Source organism: Hipposideros armiger, unplaced genomic scaffold (genome assembly GCF_001890085.2).
Source record: "Hipposideros armiger isolate ML-2016 unplaced genomic scaffold, ASM189008v1 scaffold_106, whole genome shotgun sequence".
In the NCBI taxonomy this organism is placed as follows: domain Eukaryota; kingdom Metazoa; phylum Chordata; class Mammalia; order Chiroptera; family Hipposideridae; genus Hipposideros; species Hipposideros armiger.
The window spans coordinates 3,572,698-3,596,027 of NW_017731456.1; the positions used below are offsets into that span (position 1 = coordinate 3,572,698).

The 23,330-nt window shown below is 38.4% G+C and overlaps 1 long non-coding RNA gene across 1 annotated transcript in view; it reads left to right on the forward strand.

The window, feature by feature from the left end:
• The first annotated feature begins 7,508 nt into the window (after positions 1-7,508).
• The window catches only part of LOC109384925 (uncharacterized), a 27,920-nt gene continuing 12,098 nt past the window's right edge, over positions 7,509-23,330 (forward strand). The window contains exon 1 of the long non-coding RNA XR_002124525.1: positions 7,509-7,568. This is a non-coding gene — a long non-coding RNA (uncharacterized LOC109384925). The remainder of the gene's footprint in view (positions 7,569-23,330) is intronic.

Below are 23,330 nucleotides of genomic sequence, written 5' to 3' on the forward strand. Positions count from 1 at the left end.
CCTGTGGTTTTTTTTTTTTTTAATTCCGCAGCCTTTACCCCACCCTAACAGTTGATTAATTCTGCTTTCAAATTTTGGAAAGCGACAACACAGCAAAGTAAAGATAACAAAGCATCAAACCCTTGTCTAAAATGCAGGCTCTTGATAAAACAGCACATATGGAAGAATTTGATATCAATGAAAGTCAGTGTTTCCCCTGCCGGACACTAGAGCAGTTTTCTTGGGTTGCTGGGGGATCTCTTTGAAGTGCCCTTGTGCCCTGCTCTCTTCAACTCTGGACTGAGCTCTGGAGAGTAGACTGGTATAATAGACAAGAGAGTCCTCATCTCTGGGTAACCGTGCAAGGAGCTAACAAAATCTCAGAGTGCCCAGTATCCAGCAGATAGGGGTTACAGTAGAGGTGAAATAGCTGTTCAGTGGTTTAACAGAAGAGCTTTAGCAACCCATTTGAGTTTCTTTTTGCTCCAGAGCAGTGAAGAAACTTCAGAGAAGGGAAGGGAAGCCACTGAGAGAGTAACCAGCTCCTGGAGAAGCTTTGTGACCTGTACACGAAAGAAAGCTGCAGAGATCCATGTGTGCTGATAGCTGAAGACCAGGCAGGAACGTCTCAGGGGATGCCATTGTGCATTTTTGATGACATTCAAGGATTTTTACTAGTCCCTGCAAGTGCTGCCATGCTGCAGAAATACCCCGAATATAGATTCAGACTTAGAGATGGAGGGTTGGGGGGTGGTGGTGGAGGGAACTCAATTTATCTAAAAAAATTGGTTTCCTCACATGATGGATTGGGGGCTGAAAGTATAATTGAAGACGAGTTATGCAGAAGTAATGCTGTATTGTTGGCACATTTCAATTTTGAACTGAAATTTATAGTTGCTGTACATTAAAACTTGTTTCTTAAAATAGAATATCTGCAACAGGCATCAATACGTTTTCAAATGTAATATGATTTGAAAATATTCTCTTGGGCCCATTAATATATAAATGGGTTTTATTGGGTTGTCAGAAAAGGCATGACGTACTTCTTCTATGTTTTTCGTTGCAACCCAGTATTTTGAAAGTGAAGATGATTCCTCTTAAGACGTATACTTTAGTTCACAGTCTGGCTCCAGACACCCTAGTTATTTCACAACACTTCACCATGGCAGCCTTAGATCAACCTAAATCAAAGTAGAAGCCAGAGCAAGATGTGCAGATAAGCTGTATATATAACATACAGCAGGGTGTGATAACTCTGCCTCTGCAGTCAGACATTCTTGGCTTGAAATTTGGCACTGTCACTTATCAATTATGAGAACTTGGGCAAGGCGCTTCTCTGTAAGTTTCAGTTTCTCATCTATCAGTATGTACATAGTACAAATCTCATGGGGTTCTTGCAAGGACTAAGTGTGATAATACACGTAAAGCCTCCAGCAGACAAATAAGAAGTGTTCAATACATATTAGCCATCATTATGTTCTGGTCCAAAAGGGACTCAAATGATCAAACATACTGAATCATGGGCCAACCACCTTGTTTTCACAATGTAATCCAGCTTGTTTAGAAGATATTTTCTTCTCTATGTCTGTTTTCTTTTTTCCCCTTTCCATTACAGTTTCTTTTTTTTTGCCTTTTCCTTTCTTTTTTCCTTTCCTATTTTCCTGCCTGTTTTCCTTCCTTTCATCATTTCCTTCCTTCCTACCTATGTATCTACCTCTTTACCTGCCTACCTATCTATCTACCTTCTTTGTTTCCTTCCATCCATCCCTTTCTCCCCTCCCTTCTTTTAAAGTTTATTATGGAAAAATTTATCCACAAAAGTAGATAGAACTGGTATAATGACCCTCATGTATTCTTCACTTAGCTTCTTTGGTTGCCATCTTTTGCCAGCTCTAGCCTCTTTGCTTATCTTCAAGTTTATTTACCCCCATTTATACCATGTCTTTTTCTTTATCTTCACTGGTATATAAATATTTCTCTGTAAATCTTCCGTGTTCTTTTCGACCCATTCACCAGAATGAACCACTTGTTGACACTTGACTATAATAGATTTAGGTAACATTGTAACCATATATGATCTATAAAAAAACTAGCATATGTACTGTTGTTAGTATGAAAAAAGAACTTAGCTCTCCTATTTCTCAACCTGTTGACAGATTATGCTGGTTACATTTAGCCTCATAAGCATACAAAATATCAAAAGGTGAACATTTGTGACACTTAGAGTTTATGTTAATGATAAGACAAAATAATTTTACTGTATATGTGTACTTTTCTAAGATCAGATCACTTATAATTTAACTTCAGTTTTTAATTGCTACTTTACTTCAATTTCCATGTAACAAAAATTTTGAAAACTCTTGCAAATTAGTACTTCATGTACAATTAAGAACCTGACAGGTGTACCTGTAATTTATGTGAAACAACTATGATAAGTCAGTAGATAAAATTTAGAAGGAGATATTTATAAGCATCTCCTTAAAGTAGTAAATTATTAATATTTTTGCATTTGATATCACTATTACAAAAATGTTTTCATTTATAATTTAATAAGCAATTTTAATATTTTAAGTCATTTATCCACTTATTAACTTAATATGCATTTATTGAGTAGAACTATGTGTCAGATACAGTGCTAGGCATAGGAAAATACAAATGAATGAGTTACTCACCAGGGTCAAGGAACTCATAATTTAGGGTGTAAGCAGCTGAAGAATGAGGGGGAGCCAGGAGAAGATGAGGGAAGGACACCCCAGGTAGCAGGCACAGCATGTGCAAAGCCTTGGAAAAATAAAAAAATGTCATAATTTTGGAAACTATAAATAAATATTTGAGGACAGCAACCATGACCAGTTGCTCACCACTATATCATTAGCACATGACATTGTAGCTATTCAATAAATATTTCTTGTATTTGTTGATGGATAAATACAGTAGCAGATAAAGTTGAAAAGCTCTTATGAATGGCTTTACAGGCCATTTCACTTTATAATCCAACATTCACTGGAATATATTTCATTGAACACTAACTCTATGGACAGTCAAGAGATATTAAGTGGCCCGAGAAATGACAGATAAGCATCACTAATTGCACAAATTTAAACAGGTTTATTTACTGACTTCTCAGGCTTTAGTGTGCTCGTGGTGATGGTGCTCACTGACTGTTTCCCAGATTTCTGTACCTAAGACATGCCTACCCACCTGTCCAAACCCTGTCCATGGTTTTGGGACGATGTTTTAAAGCCTTTGTGCCTTGGGAAAGTCTACTCTGGAACAGAGATGAGATCCCTTTAAGAGTTTTCGGTAGGGAACTGCACTACGGCCATCGTTGGTTTTTTAGAACCCCACCTTTACATGTTAAGGGAGTAAAATGAAGAGAAATTTATAACTAAACTAATATGGAGATACTAGACAGAGTTAGCACCTTGAATGATTTCAAGATTTCTGTCTTGGTGGCTAAGATGGAGATACCAATGAAAAAGGATATGAATTATAGGATGAGAAGGAGTTTTGGAGGGAAATATCACACAACCAGTTTAGGCAACTATGTTCAAAGTTCAAGCCTAAGTTAACTATATACAGTTAGATTTATTTGTTTGGGTCTCAGAAGAGAGTAGAGCTCACAGTGAAAGCTCTGGGAATGGCCTGGAGCTGCTCACAATGTAATTTCTCTCTCTTCCGTAACCATTTGGATATTTGAAGTCATCTATCATGGCACCCGTAAGCCTTCTCTTCTCCAGGCTGAATAAATCCTGTTGTTCCCACATTCCTAGTGTGAAATGATACCTGGATCATTTTACTCATGCAGTCCCCCATCTGAATGCACTGTAAATCATCAGTGTCTCGCCTAGGATGTGGTGCCTGCCGGAACCATTTATTACAGTTCTAAAATTTCACATATTATTACTTTATTGAGTAATAAATAACCTCCTCCTTATTCAAACTGGCTCTACGCCATTTACTACTTCCTTCTTCCCAACCCTCAGGCAACCGTGCCCCTTGAATTATACCCACTCTCCAGGGAATGATCACCACATGAGATCTCTGCAGTGTCTGCCCCTGGAATCCTTACTTTGCCTTTCTTGACTCAAATGTTGTGTCTTCCTGTTGGGAGGATTTCTTATTCTCCACCTGTCCTTGTGCGCTTGATCTTTCAGACTCTTCCCCATTTCCCAGCGGCCTCACTCAAGACTTTGATGTTGGGTCGTATTATGCTGGGTCTGCAGCAAGCAGCCTATTTCATCTACCCCAACTTCTGACCTTACATTCTGTGTGTCCATCCAGGATCCTTCCCTTTCAACCAACCAGCATCTAAGATTCATACAGAAGAGGTTAGACATGATTAGATGCCAATTTTCTTGAGAGAAAGCGGCATCTCATCTTATTCTTTGTATCCCCAGTGTCTAGCACAATGCTTGACACCAGTCGTATTTAGTGTGTGAGTGGATGGATGGGTGGGTGGTTGAAAAAAGCAGCTCTGCTTCTGACCATATTTTAGTATATAACATTTTGTGTTTCTACATAGTTTTGCTTGGAAAAAAAAAGAGTCTGATACCAAAACTACTGGAAGACTAGTGCTCTACTAGGTAATGCCCTGATTAACTGAATTAATTCTTTTCTCCCAAGACTAAGGAAGGAGAAATAACTGCAGGAGTATTTAGGCATTTTGTACTTTTTTTTTAGGACCCACTACATGAAGGCATTGGAATTGGCATTTTACATTTAATTTCACATTACTCTGTGAGGTAACATTATCATTCTTATTTTATAGATGAGAAAACTGAAGCTCAGAGAGTTTAAGTGGCTGAAGCTGGTGGTGTGTGGTGAAGGCAGGACTGAATCCTAGATTTTTCTACTCTGATTCAAATTTTCTTCCTCACACTCTGGGGCAAGTTCTCAGTATCTTTAATGAGCACTGTGTAACACAGACTTATTGTTTCCTTTTATTTTCATGTTTTCTTAACTTGAAAGGCAGAAGATGAAAGGCTGTAACACATCTGAGGACTTGCTTTACAGGAACATAGATTATTGTTTTAGTAATTAGATGCTCTAATTATTTTCCTGGAGAAGATCAAGCATATTTTTGGTTCCAATGGTGATATACTAAGAAGGTACAATGCTAGAGTGACTTAGAAACAGTGGCCTGTTTATTGCTGTCATTTTGTAACTAGAGAAGAAAAAATGCTGACACATACAGCCATCAGAAGATGCATTTTGTTTAAATATTTCAGATTAGGGATAGAGAAAGTGAAGAGCTGCTGACTGGTAGGACCTGAGTAAATACTCATATAGCACAACTGTGAAATATTACTATGTAAAATTTCACGGTATAGTTGGTTTTCGTAAACTCTTGCCTGGCTAAATTTGACTTTTTGATTAGACAGTGATTCTATGATAATCTCTAATGATTAATTCTAACACTTAAAAATTTTTTCTAGGTCTGGGAAGAAAAGGAAGAGTTACCACTCTCCAATTCTTCAACTACAATAGACTTAATAATAAAATTCTGTCATTTATTATCTATTATCTATTGAGCTCTCTATGTCAGATTTCTAATCTATCCTCTCTAGAACCTTGGGAGGGAAGTTTACATTTTACTAGAAAGAAATTTGAGGCTTAGAGAGATTAAGCAATTTACCCAGCACTCACCACTTGAAGTTGGGATTTAAGCAAAATCTAACTGAATGTATCTACTTAATCTCCATTCTGTACTGTTGTTTCTTGAGCATTATCATTTCTGTATGTGGCGCTCCACCTCTCCAAATTCTCTTCTTCGAGAACTCTAACAACCATATTATTGACAAAAAATGATTGTTTTTAAAACAAAGAGCTTAAAGTAAGTATAGATTTCTTTCAATTAAATATTTAAACTTTCTACCTCATTACTACAAGTCTCTATGCAATATATTTATTACTATCAATGTATTGAGGTTTAAATAAAGTTTTGTATGTGTGTGTATAGGAAAGCAAAGGTGGCTGAGGAAGTGCCTCTAGATTGCTCAGTGGGCTTGCTGAAAAAAAAAGAAAAAACTTTTCATAACTTTTTCCTGATGTATTCCCTGGTACATTTTCTGAAGTGTTCCTTTTCTGGGTGATGTGTTCATTTTGATCACTTCCTTTTTGGATTTCTATTGGATTTTACCCCCCTGTGATTCCCATTGGTATCTCTTATTGGTTTATGTCTCTTGGCCCTTTTAAGTTCAAGTAGATCAGGGTAGAGATGGTAACATGGAAGGGATAGCTTAAGGGAGAGATGGAATGAGTGGAACGAAGGGGCCTTCCCTTGTCCTCCTATGTCCATAGTGACTCTCATTTGCATGGCTTATCAGATGGGAGTCAGGATGTATCAGGAGCTGAATTTGGGGAGCAAGTTCATTTAGGGATGTTAAGACTTAGAGCAGTTTCTGGTGGGTGATATCTAGTTTGGAGAGAAAAATATTCCTGATTTAAGAGATGATTTTGATTAGGGCCTCTAACTAATGGGATGTGACATTGATAGGAAATGGGTTATTTTCTGGGCCTCATTCAGGAGCCTTATGCATTAAGATCACCTGGGGGAACCACAACCCACTTGGAGCCATCAGGCCTTGGTAGGCAGGTATAAATATAGGACCAGAGAGCACACCATTATATCTTTCTAAATTATATCTTTCTTCATTTCTCCATTCAGGGGAGGTCTGCTCAAAGAGCTTAAAGAGCATTCACTAAGGCAAGTGTCCAGCACTGGGAGAGGGTCTTGGTGGGTATTCTAGGAAGTGGGAATGTACAGCTTTAGAGCCAGGTCTAGCTCACCCCTCAGAGGGCAGAGCCTCTCGGGTCTCTTGTTTGTATTAGAATTGCCAGCTACTGGTATGGGTGGGATGGCTTCAGCTCTCTTAGGTTCTCTTTACCTGTTTACCTGTTTGTCCTTCTGTCCATCCATCTGTCTGTCCATATATCATCTACCATTTACCATCCAGTCATCCAACATCTATCAATCCGATCAATCAGTCAATCATATTTATATGTCAGGATTGACAGAATAGAAAATAAGGATTGTAGTTATGTATGTCAGGGAAACTAGAATTCGAGTTTACGCGTAATGGAGTGGTGGAATTTAGTAGAAACAAGAAATAGAGAAATATAGGGGTTTATAGTAATTATAGCAGGCGTATGTGCTCCTAGGCTGAATGGAGGGGAAAAAAAGATGTATTGCAAAGCCAAAGATGAAGCAAGAAATTTTAAAAACGATTTCACATAGGACTTTTTGGATATCAGAACTGTTTGCTTCCTGGCAAGAGGAAAATACAATCAGCCGATAAAAGGCTCAAAATTTGGTATGAGAATAAAAGCTGCTGCCTAAGCTTTGGAGGGAGAATGTTAGAAACCCAGAGTGGAAGTGCATTAGCTTAGTCAAGTTCTTCATTTGGAATAAAATAAGGGATTGTGAGAGGATTATAAAAGGGAAAGAAACTCAAATGCAACAAAGAATGCTAATTTATATATCTATTTTTTATTTGCTTCTTTTTGGGAACTGCCTCAACACCAAGCCGTATGATTCTGGGTGGCTGATGATCACAGGGGACCCACCTTCTCTGTGATGAGGCCAGGTAAGAGGGAATTGGAGGTGGGTGCAGGAGAAAGGTGAGATGACAGAGAGAGAGAGAGAGAGAGAGAGAGCGAGAGCCTGCGCAAACAAGTGACCTGAGGGAGAACAAGCATGAGCTGCTGAAGTCCTTTGAACTCCTAGACTCAGCTCTGCCTGAAGTTAGCATCCCTTGGGCTTTCCGGTTACCTAGATTGTTTTTACTTATGAAACTTAGAATGCAATTTTTGTTCCTTGTAGAAATAAAAAAGCTCAGAGAAACTACAGAAGCAAATGAACACATAGAGTGGAACTTGTAAAACCCAGCTGAACGTGTCCAAAAGGAATGGAGTGGGGTGGCCACAGGGCAATGCATCCAGCAGCAGAGAGAGGAGAGGCAGAAAGGATCGCCATGCTCCTGTGTGAAGTCCATAGCATAGCCCTGAGTAATTCTGAAGCAGAGCAAGGAGGCTGAGAGGAGAGCACATGGCTGAGTGCACAGTCCGTTTCTCTGGTCCTGGAATGCAGTGGCTTATGGAGCATCAATAGTAGCTATTCCAGTTAAGACATCTTTTGAGAAAAATCTAAAACCAGGACAAATGTGGGAGCAAAGGGTGAACCCCTCCTAGTCTCAAGAGCTATAGGCTGATGGGATTCTAGAGGAGGAGGGAGAGACAGCAGCTATACTGTCAGCAAAAGGGCAGATGGGACTGGAAGGCCCTGGGAACCTAGTGGAATCAGTGACACAAACTAAAGAGTAGGAGATTTGGATGGTGGGGGTGGTACAAGGCCACAGATTTAGCTTGGAGCATTTCTTGTTATAAATACATGGGCCCATGCTCATAGGAAAGAACAGCATCTCTGTCCCTAGAAAGAGACCACATTGAATTGAGCTTTAGAACATTAGGAATCAAAAGATATGGAAATGGCGATCTAGAGGGGTTGGATATAGGAAGAGGATACACAAAGAAAGACGAGGGTCTCAGTGAAGACCTTAGGACAGGACAGTACATTATTATCTTCCTAAATTTTATTAGAGGTTAAGGGTATTCCAGATAGCATTCTTCAATAATAGAGGCAATCAATATATAGAGCAGTGGGATAATGGTTTTAAACTTTTTTTTTTTTTTTAAGCAGCAGAGCCCCTTTAAAGAAAAAAGTGTAGGCAAACTTAGAGTCCATAAACCAACAAAATATTGAGTGATTGAATCGGGGGGGTGAGATTCTGGACACTGGCCTGCACAGTGTCCCACTCTGTGGGTCTTTTTGAGAACACTGGGGCCCCAGTGCACACAATATGGAAATCACTGGTCTACACCAGAGGCATTTTTGTGGCTTAGGCCAGTTCTCAAGGGTAAAAAATACTGAATGATCTGGGGCCATAGCCCTGGCTTTTTGTAAATACCATGTATTTGGCAGGTATGATGACCTGTATGATCTGCATGCTCCTTATTTCCAAGATCGGTATGTCTAAGAACGTTGCTGGAGTGGCTGAAGCCGCAGCAGGGAGCTGGTTGTGGATTTGGAGCCTGGGATCCTGTCACCTCATGTCTGTTTTTATTGGTGGCTATGGCCAACAAGGAAGTGCTTTGTAAACCTGCAAAGAGCCATAAGAACACAATGGCTCATTATTTATTTTGATAACGCTTCTCTCAGGCATGGTTCACGATGCTGACAACCTTTCCCTCCTTCCACCCTCTGCACACACACACTCCGGATTTCTATTCATCTTTTAAGGTTTAGTACAAGTACCATTTTCTCCAGGAAGCCTCCCATTTCTTTTTCTGCCCTTCTTTTCCCGAGACTGGTAGCGTTTTTCACACTATACTACAATTGTTTATCTGTCTCCTGCTATTACATTGTGAACTTCGTAAGAGAAGAGACTTAATTTTTCATTTCTATACAATTTTCTGTGCTCAACACAGAACTTATTTCATTGTAGATATTATAAAGGAATTTTATATTTTATGAAATTATAAATTTTTTTCATAAATTAATAGTGAAAAAAGAGATGAGATAGGAGGAAGGGGCAGAAACATTATAATTTATCAAGTTTTGAGAATTTGCACCTAATTTGATATTACCATAGAACCAGCTGGTGTCCCTATGTATAGACACAGGGTTCTCATGTCTTAGCCAAGTCATAGGTTCCCAATTCTTAGACTTTTAGAATTGAAATGAATTGTTAAAACCATTCTGGTACCTGTGTCTTGTTAATTTGTAGCTGATTTTTGTCTATTTATTTTTAAGTTTCTGTCATTACTTTTTTTTTCACACACGTCCCCTCAGTGTCTAGCCCAGAGCAGGGATAGTTGCTGATTGATTGGAAAAGCAGGGTGCCCCAGAATCCTATCTGTGAGAGTAAAGCTTATGAAGTACTGAGAGCAAGCATCTTAGTATTTACCTATTTAATTTTGTATTTAAATAAAGGCTTTAAGTATGCATATTTATACAAACACCCACCCCACTATTACCACCACCCCCACCCCCTCCACCCCTGGGCTTGTATGCCTGGGCAGTACATTTTCTTTTTCTCTGCATCTGAGAATAAAATTAAGCAATTCCATAGCCAAGGTATACTGAGAGTAATAAGGCATTTTTCAATTAGAAGCAAGCACTCTCTAAGTGCTGACTAGCATAGTCCTAATCTATGGAAAATAATTAATGCCTAAATGACATCAGTGATGAAGCTGCTTTCCTAGATATGATAGCTAAGGCCATAGCTATTGTGAGAATAGAGAAAAGGTCTAGATGTAGCAGTGAAGATGGATATAGAACTGACCTAAAATTTAATTAATTAAGATGACTGACCTGAGTCCCACATCTTCAGATCCTGTGGACCAGAAACCCAGGCATCATCTCAAGGGCTTTGTGCTAGTCAGGGTTCTCCAGGAAAGCAGAACCAATCTATACATGAGGGAATTTATTTGGGAATGGCCTTATGCTATTATGGAGGCTGAGAAGTCCCACAGTCTGCCATCTGCAAGCTGGGAAACTTGGTGGTATAATTCAGTCTGAGCCAGAAGGCCCAAGAACCAGGGGGCTGATGGCATGTCAGGCTGATGGAACCAGATCCAAGTCTGAATGCCTGAGAACAGAGTGCTGGTGGCCAAGAGCAGAAGAAAATGGATGTCCCAGCTCAAGCAGAGTAAATTTGCTCTTCCTCCACCTTTTTGTTATATTCAGTCCCTTACCAGATCTGATGAAGGCGGTCTTTTACTCAGTCCACTGATACAAATGCTGATCTTGTCCAGAAATACTCTCACAAACACACCCAGAATTCATGTTTTACCAGGTATTTAGGCATCTCTTAGCCCAATCAAGTTGACGTATAAAATTAGCCATCACAGGATTGATCAAACTTGAGGATAAAAGCCAGTGAATGTGCAATCAAGCTGGAACACATTTACTTACACCATATTAATCTCTTTGATAATTACTAGGTCCATGGAAATAGTACATATACTTTTAAAAAACTACATTCTAGATGTATTAAAATGAAAAAGAAAAGTGCCCATTGATAGGATCAGAAGAGAATACAGGTAAAATATATAGGAGATTTCAGGTTAAGGAATGTTTTTCTAGGTGTAGCAACTCAGGAAGAAGCAATAAAGAAAACACTCTGACAATGTAAAAATTAAAATCCTCTGAATGTCAAAAAATAAAATACAAAGCAAACAAAAAATAGAAAAGATTTACTGTATATAAGTGGAAGACAAAAGTCATTGATGAATAAAGAACTGGTAGAAATCAATACAAAGAAGGCTAATATAGTAGAAAAACAGACAAAAGACAGAACTACATGTATTAAGTTTTGTTGGAAAAAGGGGTGTGTTTAGTCACTAATTTAAAGGGAATTTAGAGATCAGGAAGACAATGTAGTAAAATAGGAAGGTCAGAAAGAGTCCACAGAATATATACTCCCAACCCCTAGGTTTATTGAGATATAATTGACATATAACACTATATAAGTTTAAGGTCTACAACATGATGATATATGTATATGTTGCAAAATGATTCCAATAGGATTAGTTAACACATTCATCACCTCACATAGTTACCCTTTTGTGTGGTGAGAACAACCTACTCAGATCTACTCTCGTAGCAACTTTCAAGTATACAGTACAGTATTATTAACTATAATCACCCTGCTGTATATTAGATTCCTCAGAACTTATTCATCTTATAGCTGGAAGTTTGTACCCTTTGACCAACATTTCCCTATTTTCCCCACCACCCAGTCCCTGGGAACCACCAAACTACTCTCTGATTCTGAGTTTTTTTTTGGTTGTTGTTTAGGTTCTACATATAAGTGAGATCGCACAGTAGTTGTCTTTTCTCTGTCTTGCTTATTTCACTTACCGTAATGCCCTCCTGGTTCATGCATGTTGTTGCAAACGTTACTCCTTTTTATCCCCATGTCTTCACTTTGAGCCTGTGCGCATCCTTAAACCTGACGTGAGTCTTAGGCAGTATGTAGTTGGGTCTTGTTTTTTTAATCCATCCTGACATTCTATGCCATTTGGTTGGAGAATTTATCCATTTCTATTTAAAATAATTATTGATCTATAAGAACTTACGAATGCTCTCTTATTGTTTTCTGGCTGTTTTGTAGTTCCTTTGTTTCTCTTCGTCTCTCTTGCTGGATCCTTTGTGATTTGATGATTTGCCGTAGTGGCATGCTTGGGTTCCTTTCTCTTTCTTGTATTTACTGTAGGTTTTTGCTGTTTGGTTACCCTGAAGCTTACATAAAACCTCTTAAATATATACTAGTCTATTTTAAATGAATAACTTTGGTTGCATACAAAACTATACCCTTTTACTTCCCTCATACATATGTTATGTCTTTGATGCCACACATTTCATCTTTTTCTGTTGCATATCATGAACTCTGAGGAAGAAAACAATAGCTTCCTGTTCCCTGCCACCTCCCAGCATCCAAAAATTAAATCTCGGGGCGATCCTCTGATTGGTGTTGATTGTGGCACAGGCCCAACCCTTGAAGTAATCGCTGTAGTCGGAATAGGATCTCACCTGGAGGATGACAAGGTTACATGCTGATCTCCGCAATTAAGGGGTGGCAAACGCATTTTGTGTGTCAGTTTCATCAGGACCATGTGGTAAAGGCAAGTGGCAGTTCCTCCTTGGAAAGGGAGATACAGGCCACGCAGACAGAGCAGGTGGTCACTACAGGTGTACAGTATTACAATGTCTATATACATGAGAAAATACCCAGCCTAACTGCCAATCAAAGAAATGCAAAACAAGTAAGATGGGCTGCTTTTCGCTCCTTGAGTTGACAAATAATAGAGGAATGATAACACTACATGATGGAGGGAAATAACTCTTGATCTTCTGTTTTATATGTATTTTTCTTAAGAAAATGATCATGTTATGAAATATTTATTACAATATAAAAATTTAATTTTCATATGAAAGAAAGTGGGGCATAGTACAGCAAGACCTCATTTTTATAAAATTATAAAAATTGTATGTATATATGGGTGTATATATTTAAATGTTGGTACAATTTTGTCTCTTGGTAGGATATTGTAGGATTATGGGTGGTTTTAATTTTCTTTATGCTTTTATATATAACCCAGTTATCTTCAGTGAATGCATATATGGTGTTTATTTTTAATTTTAATTTTGAGGTGTTAAAAATACGGTGCACTACAAGAATAGCACAAAAAACACTCATGTACCCATAACCCACATTAGTAATTATTATCATGTTGTTATACTTGCTTCAAGTCTTTTTTTTTTATAGAATAGTCCCATTTACACACAATCCTCAGCATCATTCCCTTTATTTTTCTGCTGTGATAAATTTGATGTGTAAATTGCCAATCCATTTCTATACCTTTGTATACATTTTTATTGTATTGATTTTATAATTGGAAAACAGCATATCAGTATGCTACGAGAACAAACAAACCCCGAACATTTTAGTGGCTTACAACAACAAGGTTTACTTCTTGGCACGGATCCTGATTCCCATATTGGTGTAGATGTTGTTTTTCTAATCTTTATGTTCCTAACCTTTCAAAGAGAACACAGGAAGGCAAGTGTTAACTACATAGGCTCAAGTGGTTACCATGTACCACAAGCTGCTTCTTTGAGTCCGTTGCTTTTTAAAAATAGTGTGATTGATTTTCACATTCGCACTCCTTCTAATCGTATGGTTACACTCATGTGAATGTGCCAAGAGCAGGTAAAAACCCTTTAATGGTCATTAACAACTGTCCCCCAGATATGCTTAGATCAGGTTTTGTTCGTGGGCTCCTGTTTGCTGCTTCCCTTGCATCTCAGTTCCAAGTATTCTCCTCAGGCTGCTCTTGTTTGACTTGACTCACTATTTTTGATATGCTTATTTGGGTCGGCTGTGGAACTCAGCTTCAAACATCATATTCCATAGACAGCCTCCAGACTCATTGTATTTGGGCGGGACCACAGCAGATGCTCACTTGCTATTTGTTGAAAGCGGTTGTTGACAGGTGTGCGTTTTTTTTTCTCCGAGCCAACTGGGCGAGATGGACTGGCCAGGCCCGCTTGCTACATGGCCTCCCAGTCATGGGAGGAGGGGGCATGGCTGAACTTAATCCTGAGCTCTCATTTACTCTTTAATAACATGCTAATGTTTAAAATTCGGTATGTAACACTATAATTTTGCGAAGATCTCATTTTACGTGGAAAAGTAGCAGTCGTACAGGGAATACAGCTCTCTATATGGTGGATGTAATAGTGACCTGTTTCTCCTCTTGCTAGAGAAATGACTTTTAAAACCAGAATAACTTATAAGCACTCTCAGTTTGATAAGTTTGAGGAAGGAACCTCTATATGTCCAGATTTAGGTGGGGCTTGTCCCAATTTGTCCTCTGAATACAGAGTTGTCCATTTTGGGCTCAGGCTATGCTATCCTTTCCTTCCAGAGCTTGGCAGAACTCAGCTCCCTAGCCCACCCCACCCTCATCTCTGGGGACTGTGGTTCCAAGTCCTGTTTTGACTGGGTTTCTTCTCTCAACACTGTGCTCTAAACACATTGGCTCCTCTCGGCTAGCAACATGACTGCTCTCCTTTTTACCCAGCCAGCTCCTCATCTTCTTGTTCTATTTGTTGCCGACCAAGACTGTCTTCTTACCACATTTCAGCAAGTAAAGTAGTAGTTTTCCTAAATTCTCATCAAGGGAAAGAGAATGTTGCAACTAAACACTGTAACTCTAACTGAAATTTATTAAAAAAAAAATTGTTTCCAAAATCTGTTCAAGGCCACTTTTTAAACATTATTTTCTGAAACCCAGCATTTCAACCTTAGGTTTGAGAGCTGCTTTTCTGTAGCGTAAAGTGGCTGGATTTATTGGGGGGGGGAATAAGCTAATGAAGTGTCTCTGTGCTGTGAAAAGTGACTGTGATAATGCATGCAGTTTCCCAGGATGCCAGAAAGGCACAGTAATTACTGCAGCTGCTCCATCGCTGGGGGCTTTGTTTTTTCTAATTGGTAGCTTCTTTTTTATTCTCACCAGAACATGTGGCTCTCATGAACTTTTTCTGTTTCATATTCGTCGAGCTGTGAGATATTACAGGTACATGAGAAATTATTTTTACTGCAGCACAGGCTCTGGATACATTAACACACACTTTTAAAAGAGTGGTAGGAACAAAATGGATGAGTTCTACAGTATCCAAGTGTAGCTCCGGCCTTGCCCAAATTAGACGCTTTCATCAAAAACATAATCGGCTCTTGTGTGTTTTGTTGGATGAACATATGTCTGAACCAGAAGAAAGAGGTACAAAGGAACCCTTGATTTTGTTCTTTTGGGCTTGGTTGTCTAAAGCAAATTGATCTGGAGGAGGCAGTATTATGTGTTGTGTTTTCTTTGTGAGTCGTATGGGTTGCATTGGCTGTGGTGGTCAGAAGGGCGCCCCATGCAACATGGGGTTCATCATGTGGAGACTCCGGTGAGAGAAGGTTTGCGTGAGGCTGTGTCAGTGGCTTCTCCCCACTGCAAATCTCATCAATCGGGTTGAGCGAAGAGAGAGATCAACCCTTGGAATTATGTAACATGAAATTTCCCTGAAGGGCATGTTTGAAAATTAAAAGTTCAGCTGTGCTTGGGAGACTTACTTATTCCAAATTCAGACTTTGATACCATTATTTCAAACCCTGATTCTGCCTTCGGGTAAATCAGTAGGTCCTACTTTGTGGCTCTGAATGCCAGGATTTACTCTCATGTAGATCTGGGGATACCAAGTAAGCCGGAGTAAGGGGATGGTTATTCCAGTAAGGGAATGAGGGATGATTTTTACAAAATCACCATTTATAAAGCTACCGAAACATCGAACTATCTTTCAAATCTAAAGCTCATTATCATGTGTGTAACGAATAGTCAAGCCTTTTTTAATGGAAGAAATAGCCCCATTTACCCACCATCCTTAGCACCATTCCCTCTATTTTTCTGCCATGATAAATTTGATGTATAAACTGCCAATTCATTTCTATACCTTTGTATATATTTTTATTGTATTGATTTTATAATTGGAAAATAGCATATTTTCAGAATTAGGCAATTTTGATTTGGAGACAATAATGTAAAATTCCTTGATATTCCTTTGACTCAAATGTTTCTGGTTTTTTTTTTTCATCTATAAAGAAAAAAACCCTGGTATCTATGTCTTAGACCAATGGTTAAGAAAGAACTCAGGCTCTAGCATGAGACATACAGACCTATGTTTGAATCCCAGCCTTTTAATTTGGCATCTGCTTGAGTTGGGGCAAATTACTTAACTTCTATAGGACTTAGTTTCTCATTTAAATGGGCATACCAATACTACTCACCTCAGAGAGTTGTGTGCATGAAATGAGATAAATTAGGTCATGTATGATGTACAGTGCTTGGTCCACGTGAAAGTCTCAGAAATTTTCGCTCTTTTATGAAGATGAAATGTACTAAATTAAAAACATCTTGCAGCTTGTCTGACATTAATAGTTCAAAAAATTAATAGTTGTTTAAAAAATTTAATTTCTTTTCTCTTCTGCTTTTCTCTTTGTCCTTCTGGTGGGAGAGGTGGAGGTGAGGTTGGAGGAATGTGGGGATAAAAATGACGGTAAGGATGTTTCACTAAAAATTTTTCTTAAGCTTTTGGAAGGTGTTAAGTAACCCCCCTCATCCCCATCCACCACTCGCCACGTGTCCATGCTAGACGTGTCTGTAGGGCTGGGTGTTATGAACTCTGCCTCTTCTCTACTTACCTCTTTCCACTTCATCGCTCCCATTGGTTGGGTACAGGAGCAAGTGGAAGTTGTTATTCCTTTTAGATCAGGTTATTGCTGAGAATTTGAATGTGCTCATTCGTGCTCTCTTCATCTTCTCCTACTCATCTGTAACTCTCCCTCTTGCTTTTCAATTTGTCTCCCTTTTCCTTTTCTTTTCTTAGTAATTTGATTAGAGAGGAGTTCAAGTACATTTTAGATATTGTTATATTATGTTGAGACTGAGGGAATATAAGATTCCATTTTGAGTAATGTTGAAGGAAGTGTGGTTTGCCAAATGTATTACTTTTACAGTATTACATCTTTTGCTATTTTTCTAATTATAGCATTATTCAACTGAAAAAGATACCATTTAATTTCACCACAGGTTTTTTTCTCATAAAAGTTTGTTATATGGCCCTTATGGATTATGAGACATGAATGGATTTCAGTCACTCAAGACAAGTGACTCCATATATGAAGTTCTGAAAAGGTTTTAAATGATTTCATTCTCAGATGATTGAGATGGATTACAGTCTTTGGTTTTCTACACTGATGTTTCAAGATGAAACAATTAGCTGGAACATTTTCATTCAGTAACTGAGGACAGGCATTAATGGATAATAAGGTGATGAGAGACCACTTTGCGATTTTCTAATTTCTTATGCCAGTTTACATATATAAAAAGATGAGAGTTTGGGATTTCTTTCTCTGTTGGAACAATGTGTTTATTATCTAATAGGTGCCTATTACCTATCACCACAAGCCATTATCACAAATGGCTTGTAGCCCCTGCCTCCATGTTCAAACCTAGCAGCATAGCATCATCTCTTTTCTCTGATCTCTGCTTCTGTTGTCTTCCTCTATTTCCTGCTGCCCTCTTTCTCTTGTAAGGACACTTGTGATCGATATATCAGGCCCACCTGGATCTCAACTAGGATACTCTTCCCATCTCAACATCCTTAATGAAATTTGCCAACTCCCTTTTACCATGTAAAGTAACATATTCACAGGTTCTGGGGATTAGGACATAGACATCTTTGATGGATTATTATTAAGCCTGCCAAGGCCAGTATCAGAATTCTGAACTCTTTATAGTGAAAGAGAAAAAAAAAAGTTGGTGAAAGCTTCTAAGCATCAAGGTCACAAAAGGCAATCAAAGATTGAAAAATGGGCATGATGAGAACTGATAGATGAATAACAGCAATAAATAACATGTCAACGCAGCAGCAAATGTTTCAGATATATCACAAGGATGACCACCCAAAGATATATTTGTAGCTTACTAATAGCTTTACGGAGGGAATAGAAAACAGGTAATAGAGTGAGAGATGGATGGGGTCAAGGGAGGCCTGTCAGAAAGGTGACGATTTAGAGAGTGTATATGCCATGACTGCGAGATGAGCAGAGTAGCACCTCTCTGTTCTCAATTTTCACTGGTGGTCGGATAGTTGACCTCAATGAGACAAAAAGAGCCCAAGTATTATTGTAATAAAGACAGTATTGAGATTCATTTATTTTTTATGCAAATGTTTTTTAACTTCTGAAATGGGAATTTAGAAAGTTAAACAGTGTGATGTGGGTTAAAAACTTAAAGTTTTATTTGAAAACTATGATTTGTATCTATAAAGCCTATATAAAGGTACACTAATTTATATCCAAGAGATATCCACATATTAGAAAACCGTAAGGTTTCCTTTGGTAATAAACCAGAAGGATGAATTTCCTGTTCCTATTTCCACCTGCCCCGACTCCGTCCCCACCTTATATAAAGCACTATGCCTCTCTCTGTTCCCACTACTGGCCTCGGCTCAGGCTGTTATTACTTGTCTCCTGGACTATTCTGTTAGCCTAACCAGGCTCCAGATTTTTTTCCTCCCTCTCCAATCTATGCTACACTGTTATATATTAATTGGTTATGCCGCTCATTGCTTAAAAAACCTTTAATTTATCACTGGAGAATAAATTTCACACCCTTTGGCCGCCTGACATTCAAACCCCTCTGAAATTAGGTGGCCTGGTGTGAACAAGGGACGTGGCACAGTGGAAAGAGGGGAGGCGCTGGTGGACTTGGCTCCTAACCAAGTTCCAGCTATAACACGCACCTGGGCAAGGCAATTAATTCCTGTGAGCCGTATCTACTTCATCTTTAAATTGAAGCATTGTAATGCCTGGATTAAAATGTTGCTATGAGAATCCTATTTTTAAAACAATGACTATGATAGCACTTTCAGCAGAAAGCAAAATGTTATCATTATTCTTGTTTATTATTCTTCCCAGATCCTCCACCACTGAATAGCCATATGTAGCGTCCATGCTGAAGTGTTTAATATTCTTTACAAATAGCACACATTTCCCCATTTGCCTTTGTGTATTAGTTTCCTATTGCTCATGTAACAAATAATCACAAACAAGGGCCTTAAAACAACACGAGTTTACTATTTTAAAATTCTAGAGGTCAGAAGTGTGAAACAGGCTCTAATCAAGGTGCTGCAGAACTGTGTTCCTTCCCGTGGTACTGGGGGAGTGTATTTCCTTGCTTTTTGCATCTTCCAGAGACTCCTTTTTTTTTACCTCTGCTTCTCTCCTCAGCCCTCCTCTGACTCACATTCCTGCTTCCCTCTTATGAACACTTGTGACATTTAGGGTCAATTTGGATAATCCAGGATAATCTCCTCATCTCACAATTCTGCTCAATTGCCTCCGCAAAATCCCTTTTGCCACTTTTAGGCAACAGTTACAGATTCTGGATTAAGATGTGGACACCATTGGGGGGCTATTTTCTGCCTAGAACACTTTGCTTTGTCTCTCCACCCAGGGTTGCTACTCTTCCTCCCTAACACACGCACAATGTTTAAGTATCCCTTCTGTCATAAAACCTTTCCCAGTTACTCCCAATCAGCAATAACCTCTTCCTTAGTAAACTCCCTGTGATAGGAGAAACATTTTTAATGTGTCCACAGCTTTTCTCCATCAATCTTCAACTGAATATTTTGAGTTTTGCCTTCTTGTAGCTCATCTCTCAACCCTGTGAAGAGAGAAGGGGTAAAAGCTACATGGACAGGTTCACAAGAGAAGACAGAGCCACCCCTGGTGGTCATCACAGCGCTGGAATAGGAAAAATGGAGGCATTTTAATGAGTTGGCTAGAAACAGCTCCCCACTAAACCCTAAATGTGTTTGAAAGGCGAGACCAGCAAGAAGGAATGTGACTAGCAGTTTAGTTTCTGTTTCTGGGGGGGGGACGACGACGACGACGACGGACTGCTTAGAGATTTGGAAGCTGGGCTTCCATTATGAGCTTGATTCATGAGGACAATGGGTGTTTTAGGGTAAAGCTTGAGTCAACTGGTTCAGAAGTCTTATGCTTAAAAAAATCATATTTTCTATTGCATCACATTGGACTGACAGGGTGGAAGCAAAGCATGTTTCTCTTAGACGTAAAAATAAATATGCATTATTTATATTATAGTTTTTATGATTACAAATATTTTTTTCCAGCTAAATGCCAGTTTTTAACATTAGAATTGAAGGCTAATATAATTGTGATTAAAATTGCAGTTTAGCAGTAAAAAGATGTTAGCAGACATTTTCTTCTTTAAAGATAGATTTCTTCAAAAACGATTATAATAACACTTCATAGGTTAGATTTTTTTTTAATGGAGACTGTTTTTAATTAAAAAACTATCTCTCCCTCTATCTGATGATAATTATATATGTAATTATAAAGACAACTGTATAGACAATACTTACTGACACTAAAGCTTTTAAGAAGTGATTATGGACAAGGACAGATGTTGCAATGCTTAAAAATAAAACAAAAACCCCCTCAAATAATAGAATAAAACAGGTTATAAGCTGATCAGAATTCATTAGCGATGGAGTTTAATTCCATGGTACTGTACTGTTATCTGTCAAACATTCTTAACAATTAAGAGAAAATATCTCCCAGCGTTTCCATGGTGCTAGAGCATTCCAGTAGAACAGTCAGCCCACACAGGGCTGAGAAGCTATAAAATATTAATTCAATACAAGCATGCATCCAACAAATTTCACGTTTATTACAGGTTACAGTGATTTTGCCCTCAAAAGTGATTCAGTTAAAATGAACACTGCCAAATATTGCAGAACAGGGCATACCTTCCCACTTTCTTAAAAGGTGATTTTTTTCACCTGAAGATAATAAGGACCATTTACATGATACAGAGCTCTCCACAATCCTCATTTATACATAATGGGAGATAAAGAACAGGGAAGGTGAATGATACCTTTCCTTAGTAATTACTTAGGACTAGTAATACAGCTATGGCGGCTGCGTGTATGGGACAGGGAGGAGCTTTGGGGCACAGTTGAAGGAAGTTTGGTTTCCTTAGAACTTATCTGTTCAGGAATCAAAGAACTGCTGAATTTTGAGGTGGAAGAACAAAGGTCTCTGTTCTCACCAATTTCAGAGGAAGAAAACATCCAAAAGTGAAGAAGGGAGCCTAGATCCTTTTTGACCAATCCTAAGAGTGGCTCATTGGGGTGCCAGAAATAACACCGCTCAGACAGGGATCATACTGCACACTGAACAAACTAAAAATGGCATTTCTATTCTCAGAGGAATGGCTTCCTATATGCTTTTGTAAATTAAGCTATGCCTTAATTTACAAAGGAAATTAGGGCAGGGGTATTCATAACTTGTGAATGAGAGAATTTTTTCACTGTTTATTTCCCCTCCCAAATTATCTTTATTTAAAAAATATATTTATTGTCATAAGAGGCTGACATTTATAGTTATTTCTGGAATTTATAAAGTCTAACAAGTAATATTTATATTTATCATACATGATTCTAGTTGTGTCTTTGCAGTGACTCATTTTTGTCATTAGTCATGTCATTAACTATCATTGGTGGCATTTTTGTCTGAAAAGCTATGGTGAAGAAAGTCCAGTGTTCTACATATTCCGGGGAGCTATAATAACACAAGTGGCTCTATGTAAAGTATCTTGGAGATGAAGGAGGATAAGCCAAAGTTTTCTCACCCTCTCATCACTGATTGATTTTCCATTTTCTCCAGAGTTTTTCAGATACTCAGGGTCAGTGTCTCTAGGTTTTGCTATTTAACTAGTGAAAAAAATATGTGTACCTAAATATGTGTCTTAAATGAGGAAACATGCATTTCAAACAATAAAACCTCCCTTTTTACGATTAAAAATGGCCACTCCCAATAGAACAATGAGCACAAGGAATGAATAGGTAATCACAATAGTAAGGGGAAGCAGAGTTTTCCACCCCAAGCCTTTTTTTAAGATATACATTATTGTAAGCTGGTTATATTTAAGAAATGAAAGACTCAGAAAAGCCTTCGACCTTCCCCCTAATTGCCTAAAAGAATTCAGACAGAGGACCTGCTCCAGGAAGGGATATATCATCCTAGATAACTGTAGTTTAATAATGTGAACTAAGTGTGATAAACAGGGAGGAACCCATGTAGCTAGGCCCCTTTAGTCAAAGTCCTTCTGTGTCCCAATGTTACAGATAGCCCAGCAAACATTTATTTACCAAAACTTTGTTTTTCCATCTCTATGTAAATTCCTCCCTTTTGAAGTCCCAAACCACACTCTCCACGTACCCCCTTAGCTCAATATGGCATATAAGCCTTAACACCCAATCTGTACTCAGGCTCATGTTCTATGGAATCCCCAAATGTACATATGTAATAAATTTGGCCATTTTCTTCTGTCAATCTGTTCATGTTAATTTGATTTTTAGTCCAGAAGAACTTAGAAAGGTAGGAGGAAAATTATTTTTCCTTCCCCCACAACAGTTTAGTAATAAAAATAATATTATAAACAAAAACTAACATTTACCAGGTTTTTAAAAATTCATTTTATTTTATCTTCATGAGAACTGAAGAGGGATGTTCTGTTGTTGTTATTCTTGTTTCTCAGAGAATTTCCCGAACTTTCTTCAGATGAAACAACTTTACCTAGTCAGGCAAACAAAAGGCAAATATAGACCACCTGATTTTCGAGCCTAAGGTTTCACAAGTCCAAACTGATAAGAAATAAAGAAAAGAAAGAAAAAATAATAATGGCCTATTCCTTTTCATTGTCAAGTTGGCAGCTTTTGACTTTATTGTTTTTTTTTTTAAAGGTTAATTCTTAATATTCATGAAGGCTGGAGGTAACCTGAATTCACACTGTTTGTGAGAGTATAGATTGACAATATCTAACCCTCTTGCCAAAGCAGTTGGCTCAAGAAGGGGAACATACCCAAATAAATCTAGATTGAAATTGAGGGTTTTTGTTTGAAGGTTGGGGAGGATGTGCTGTGTCTCTGAACCTACAGGAAGAAATATGTGTTCTCAGAAGTTGTTGGCCATTTGGTATCTGTGAGAAAACAGACTCTTATCACAATAGGCAGAGCAGGAGACAAAAGGAAGCAGCGTCCTTTGGTGGCATTGTGGATCCACTGGCACAAACCAGCTCTGTGACCTGAATCACCTCTGAACTCTATGAGATCCATTATAAAACTTATTATTTAAGCCATTTAC